The sequence below is a fragment of the Hordeum vulgare genome, chromosome 2H (assembly GCF_904849725.1).
Source record: "Hordeum vulgare subsp. vulgare chromosome 2H, MorexV3_pseudomolecules_assembly, whole genome shotgun sequence".
NCBI classification, from domain to species: domain Eukaryota; kingdom Viridiplantae; phylum Streptophyta; class Magnoliopsida; order Poales; family Poaceae; genus Hordeum; species Hordeum vulgare.
The window spans coordinates 549,058,642-549,066,171 of NC_058519.1; positions in this window are offsets into that span (position 1 = coordinate 549,058,642).

The window sequence follows — 7,530 nt, forward strand, 5'->3', positions numbered from 1 at the left end:
ATAAGGAAATTTTCATGTTTACCAGAAAAGCCCAAAAAAAACCATTGTGAAACTATTCCATGCAAAACTGCTCTTGCATCTGATGAAGAATGCTAAGTTGGCTTCTTCACGTCCAAACTTGATTATACATAAAGCAATAATCAGTTTTACCTTATTATTGATGTCGATTAAATTGGTACACAATGCAATATAAAGCTGGTTGTGCCTCTTTCTTTGTCCGGTGCAACGCACGGGCATTTGTACTAGTTTTACCTAATAGGCACCACGGCGCGCCAGCTCCTCCCCTCCCCCAAATGCGCGCCCTGGTACATAGTGGGCCCCTCGAGGCACATCTTGACGTGAGACCAATGTCAAAAAATTCTATAAATATGAAAAACCCCAGAAATAACCCTAGATCAGAAGTTCCACTGCCGTAAAGTCTTTGCAGCCATGAAAAACCAATCGGAAGCCCATTCCGGCACCCTGACAGAGGCAGATATCATCACCGGAGGCCATCTTCATCACCCTGGCGGCCACCATGATGAGGAGGGAGTGATACGTCTCCAACGTATCTATAATCTTTGATGGTTTCATGCTATTATATTGTCAAACTTTGGATGTTTTGTGTGCCTTTTATATCTTTTTTGGGACTAACTTATTAACTCAGTGCCAAGTGCCAGTTCCTGTTTTTTCCGTGTTTTTGACCCTTTTCAGAGGAGGATTTTAAATGGAGTCCAAACGGAACAAAACTTCCAAAAAGATTTTTTCCGAAACATAAGAAGATCGGGGAACTTGAGAACCAAGGCAGGGGGCCACCAGGGACCCCACAAGCCCCCTAGCCGCGACCAGGGGGCCCGCGCCTCCGAGGCTTGTGGGCTCCCTGGGCCACCTCTGCCCTAGGTCTTTCGCCTATATATTCCCAAAAATTCCAGAAAAAAATCAGGAGATCATCGAAAGTACTTTTCCGCCGCCGCAAGCTTCTGTCTTCGCAAGATCCCATCTCGGGCATGTTATGGTGCCCTGTCGGAGGGGGGATTCAGATATGGAGGGCTTATTCATCAACACCATGACCTCTCCGATGATGCGTGAGTAGTTCACCATAGACCTATGGGTCCATAGCTAGTAGCTAGATGGCTTCTTCTCTCTCTTGGATCTTCAATACAAAGTTCTCCATGATGTTAATGGAGGTCTATCCGACGTAATCTTCTTTTGCGGTGTGTTTGTCGAGATCCGATGAATTGTGAATTTATGATCATATTATCTATGAATCTTATTTGAGTTTATTTTGATCTCTTATATGCATGATTTCATATCCTTGTAATTATCTTCGAGTTGTGGGTTTTGTTTGGCCAGCTTGATCTATGATTCTTGCAATGGGAGAAGTGCTTGGTTTTGGGTTCATACCGTGCGGTGACCTCATGTGACAGCCCGATGCCGACGTTCCAGAAGATTCCCCTCTCTTTCCGTTTTTGTCGTGTGGCTTATTTTATTTGTCGTGTCATCATCGCATCATGCACATCTTCTGCATTGCATCAGCATCGCCGTTGCCGCCAGTTTTCAAAACTTGCATCCGTTATTAGTTGCCGCTTCTCTTCGCGTTCGTCGTTGTTCGTTCCGAGCCTGACCGCACACGCACGCGCCCGCGGCACCGTTGAAACCCTATTTTAAAAGTGTGCGTTAAACTTTCTTTGATCGAGGTGAAACTTGGCATGCGGTCATGATTAGTTATAGCCAGGCCGCCTGTCGAATTTCGTCGCGATCAGAGACCGTCTGGTACCCGAACGGTCGACCGTAGCGGCACCGTATTTGGGCTACCTTCGGACGTCTGTCGGTGTTTTTAAAAATTCGTGCCGCGTCGCCCGTTCTCCCTCTCGTCTCCGGATATCCCCTCTACACGGCCGCATACCCATACCCGCGTTCGGAATCGTCCGAATCCGACCCCGCGGTTGGATCCGGAACGCGATTCCGGTTAACCGAGCCCCCCCGTTTGTCTATATATAGACCCCTTCTAATTTTCGGACAGCCTCCCTCTAATCCCTCCTTGATTTCCGCGCCACCTACCCCTAACCCTAGCTCTCCTCCCGCAGACTCTCTCTCCCGCAGCTGCCGGCGGCCCGCGAGGCCCGCAGCAGGCCCGCACCGGCCCCGGATCCAGCGCCGCCGCCTCGAGGCCGAGCCTCCCTCCTCTCCTCCCGAGCACCTCTTCCCGCAGCTCCTCCTGAGCGAGCTCCAAGCGCCGTCCGGCCGGCCGCCGGAGTGCCGCACCGCCAGCAGGCCCGGCTGGCCCCAGACCCCGATGCTCCCTCGCCTCGCCGGAACACCGTCGTCAAGCCGCGCCAGATCGAGCCTCGTCGCCGGCCGCACCTTGCCTCCTCGCCGGATCCCGCAGCGCCGCCCCTCGGCCTTCTGTTGCCGCCGCCGTCCGCTGCCCCGCCAGGCCGGAGCAGCCCGTTCCCGGCCGGATCCCGCCGCCCCTCGTCGGTTCGGGCCCGCCTAGAGCCGCCAGCAGCAGCGGCCGCCATGGCCCCGTGCTGTGCACGAGGAGGAGGACGATGACTCGCGACGCCAGATCGCCCGACGCCAGCGCCAGCCACTGCGGCCCAGACCGCGTCACCCGGCCCAGTTCGGCAGCCCTAGTCGGCCGCCGCCCCGGCCCAGCTCGCCCCTCTCCCCAAGCTGCAGCCTCCACTCCAGGCCGGCCCGAGCCGGCCCAAGGTGAGCATCCCCAAGCCACTAGTCTACGCCCATGCTCTGGATTGTTATATCGCGCCCACCTGCTCGGCCCATTTAGGAATTTTAGGAATTTAATTAATTCCAGTAATTAGACGATATTAGATTGCCCGTAGATTTTATTTCGTAAGTCGGTTCACGACGTGTAGAATATGTATCTTGAATAGATTTTCGCGTAGAATCCGATTTCATGAGTTGCATAATTATTTGCCGTAGTTTAATGTGCCAAACGTCTAGTTTTGCGTGCTGTTTCAATAGGTTACACCCCGTATTTATTTTTCTCGCAAGTCCGGATGGCTCGTATGCCGTATTAGAAATGTCCATGTTTTAGGAACCACTTTTCCATATATTTTAGAGTAGACGTTGATATTTTTGCGTGTAGGGAATTGCCTCTAGTTTATTTTCCCGTATATAGGTTTTGTCCCGCATTAATGTGTGGCTTTATTTTGTGTTGCAACCCCACGTATTTTATATGTTTCCGGGGTAGAAAAATCCATGGATTTTTCTGTGCAATTAGTTTTAGCTTTTGAGTAAGTTAGTTCGCGCGATATTTTGACGTGATGCCCTTTTGTTTATTTCGTAGGATTTATTCCGTGCTTCGTTTGACGGAGTTGTCAACTAGGAAGTTGTTCTTGGATGTTTTGTCTAGCCCCTGGTATTTTTGGTTGCAATAGAAATGCATGTTTATGTGTGGTTTGCTTGCTCTCAAGTTGCTAGAAATAGTGCTGTTTTAGAGGAGCTGAAACATTTCTAAGTCTGGAATCTGTTATATTTTGTTGCTGTTTTGTTTTGCTTCTATCTTTAGATCTGTACCTCTTTTGAGGTTGGTCCAATGGAGATAGTTGTACCCCTTGTGTTTCTCTAGATTGCTGTAAAGTTTCATGCCATTTGGAGTCCTGTAGCTATAGGTTTTGCTGCTGTCAATATTGCTTCAGATCGAAAACTGCACTTTCATGAGGTGTAATTTTCACTAAGTCTGAAATAGTGTGTGAGATGCCGTTTTGTGTCTTCTTGTCCTAGTGCTCCTTGCTGCCATGCTAGCTGTTGTTAGTTGTTTGTAGTAGAGTGTCTTGCCCTCTTTCGTGCCATGCCTTGCTTGAGTTTATCGAAGTTGTGAAGCCGTAGTTGTGGGGCGTAGAAGATGCTATGTGGCTGATTTTGGCAGATTGTAGTGATTTCTTGTTTTGCTTGTAGATGTTGAACCATAGCTCCGATTTGAACGTGTCCTACATGAAACTTTCTTAGAATCTCGCGTAGTTTCATTTTCTCTTTCTGGTTGAATATTTTGAAGTACTCGTGACCGCCGTTGCACACATATTGCATTCATGCCATCATATCTTGCGGTGCTTGTATCTTTTGATCCGTAGCTCCGTTGGAGATGTTCTTTATGTGTAGATTGCTTGCCTTGACGCGTAGAATCACGTGAACCTATTTGTTTTTCTGTTTAACAACTAATTAAATGCATTAGTTCAGATCTGGACAGAATTGTGAATTAACATGTGAGGTCGTCTTGGAGATGCTATATGTCATTTCCGACCTCATTTAAAATGTCTAGATAGGTAGTTTAATTTCAGCTTCACCTCTTGCATGTTTGACAACATTAATATTGCCGTGTAAATAACCGGGAGTGAACTAAATAATTCATATGCGGAGTTTCGTCAATATGCAACTCGTTGCATATTGAACTTCACTTAATGTGTAGAGTTTGATTGTGTGAATTGTCATGCCGTGACTTGCATATATTCAGCTGCTCATGAATCATATGTGTTGTGCATCGTGTGGTGAATTTCGTGTGTTGATTTGTGTTTCCGGTTTCCCCCATCTCGATAGAGTTCCGCAAGCGTGTCGAATGTGAGGACCCGTTCGACTACGTCGGTTCGTCTGCTTCACGGAGGCATTCTTCTTCCAAGTGGGATCTCAGGCAAGATGATCATTTCCCCAGATACCATTACTATCATTGCCATGCTAGTTTTACCGTTTCTATCGTTATGTCTCGTTGCCTACCACATGTTAAATATCAGCCTCTCAACAATGCAATGAAACCTTCAACCTGTTCGACCTAGCAAACCACTGATTGGCTATGTTACTGCTTGCTTAACCATGTGTTAGTGTTGCTAGTTGCAGGTGCAGATGCTTCCATGTGAAAGCATGGGTTCCTTGTTATATCACCATATTAAATGCTATTTAATTTAATGCACCTATATACTTGGTAAAAGGTGGAAGGCTCGGCCTTTTCTAGCCTGGTGTTTTGTTCCACCTTTGCCCCCTTAGTTACCGACTACCGGTGTTATGTTCCATAAATGAGCGCTCCTAACACGATCGGGGTTGTTATGGGGATCCCCTTGATAATTCATTTTAGATTAAAGCTGGTCTGGCAAGGGCCAACTTTGGTACTACATTTGGCTAATAACCTAATAATAATGCATAGGGACCCGTCGGCACCCGCGGACTATTTTAAACAACCCCCAGGCCAGTGCTCCTCATGAGTGTTGGGCCCACCTGAGCGATGTCCGGCGCCCCTCTGGTCACTCGGAGGTTTAGCGATCCCGACGTCTAGCTCATCCGTCGTATCCTGAGAACGAGGTACGCGACTCCTATCAGGATTGTCGACACGTCGGGCGGCCTTGCTGGATTAGTTTTACCTTTGACGAGATATCTTGTGCATCGGGATTCCGGTGATGCTTTGGGTAAGCTCAGAATTGAGGTTTTCCACGAGGGAATCCGACGAGATCGCGAGTTTCGTGATTGAGGATTTCTATGCGGCTTGTGGTAATTTGTGATGGACTAGTTGGAGCACCCCTGCAGGGTTAAATCTTTTCGGAAAGCCGTGCCCGCGGTTATGTGGCAACGTGGAAGCTTTGTTTAGCACTGGTTCTAGATAACTTGGAGTTAACTTAATTAAAATATGCCAACTGTGTGCGTAACCGTGACAGTCTCTTTCGTGAGTTCCTTCTCCGATCGAGGACACGGTGGGGTTATGTCTGACATAGGTAGGTGTTCAGGATCATTCATTTGATCATCAGTAGTTCACGTCCGTTATGCGTAGATCTTCCCCCTCTTAACTCTTGTACTCGTAAGTTAGCCACCAAATAGATGCTTAGCCGCTGCTGCAACCTCACCACTTAACCATACCTAACCCATTAAGCTTTGCTAGTCTTGATACCTTCGGAAATGAGATTGCTGAGTCCCCTGTGGCTCACATATTACTACAACACCAGTTGCAGGTACAGGTAAAGGTTACTTGACGCGAGCGCGTTGATTGTTCATTTGGAGTTGCTTCTTCTTCTTCTTCATCGATCTAGGATGGGTTCCAGGCCGGCAGCCTGGGATAGCAAGGATGGACGTCGTTCTTCTTTTCTCGTTTGTTTTCGTCCGTAGTCGGACCCTGCTCTTACTCTTGATGATTATGTAATGTACTGATGTGACTCTGATGTAGCTTGTGGCGAGTGTAAGCCAACCCTCTATGTATATCTCTTCTTTGCAGTACATGTACTTGTAACGATATACATTCTTGCGACACGACGAGATGCGCTTCTATCCCTGACGAGGCCTTCGCGCCAAATTGAGGATAGGGTCGCATCTTGGGCGTGACACCTCACCCAGTGACAGAAGGGGTAGCGAGGCACGCATCGTGTTGTTGCCATCAAGGGTAAAAAGACGGGGTTTTCATCATTGGTTTGAGTTTATCCCTCTACATCATGTCATATTGCTTAAGGCGTTACTCTCTTCGTCATGAACTCAATACACTAGATGCATGCTGCATAGCGGTCGGTGTGTGGAGTAATAGTAGTAGATGCAAAAAGTATCGGTCTACTTGTCTCGGACGTGATGCCTATATGTATGATCATTGCCTTAGATATCGTCATGACTTTGCGCGGTTCTATCAATTGCTCGACAGTAATTCGTTCACCCACCGTATTATTTGCTATTTTGAGAGAAGCCTCTAGTGAACACTATGGCCCCCGGGTCTACTTCACACCATATTTTCACCCTTACTCTTTTACTTCGTTGCACTTTCCGCCTTCAGATCTCACTTTGCAATCAATCTTGAAGGGATTGACAACCCCTTTATAGCGTTGGGCGCAAGCTCGTTTGTGTTTGCGCAGGTACTCTGGACTTGACGAGATTCTCCTACTGGATTGATACCTTGGTTCTCAAACTGAGGGAAATACTTACTGCTCCTGTGCTGCATCACCCTTTCCTCTTCAAGGGAAACACCAACGCAAGCAAGTCTCCGTCAACGTGTCAATTTCTGGCGCTGTTGTTTGAGAAGTAGCAGGGAGTAGTCCACCGTTGGGGTTGAGGGTTTGTACCAGTAGCTATGTGTTTAATCTATCTTGTTAGGGCATATTTCTCCCTAAGTGTTTTTGGCGATTGATGACAATACTTATGCAGACTAATCGTGTGCATTGAGAATTTCAAATAATCCATGTCTAGCACAAGACGATTTGGTGCCCCTCGAAGTCTGTCGAAGACGGTTGCTTTCTACGTTTCCTTTCGGTGGATTTGAGTCGTAGGAAAGGCACACTATTAAGAGGGGGTCCGCTTCATAAAGGTTTGGATGGAATCATCACGTACACATATGTTCCTTTGCACCACCTTTCCTTCGCTTCAATGAAGCTCCAGTCTGCTTCCCCTTGTCTGTGCAAAGCGAAAGCAGCAAGATGCTTGTTTTTAGTGGCTTGCGGTAGTACCGCTCCTAGCAGCGGTAGTACCTCTATCACCAGCCTCTGTTACGAGCATCTACAATAGTATGTGCGTGCGTAGTTTTTTACTACCGCCCGCAGGCGGTAGTACCGCAACTATGTCCAGTACTATCGT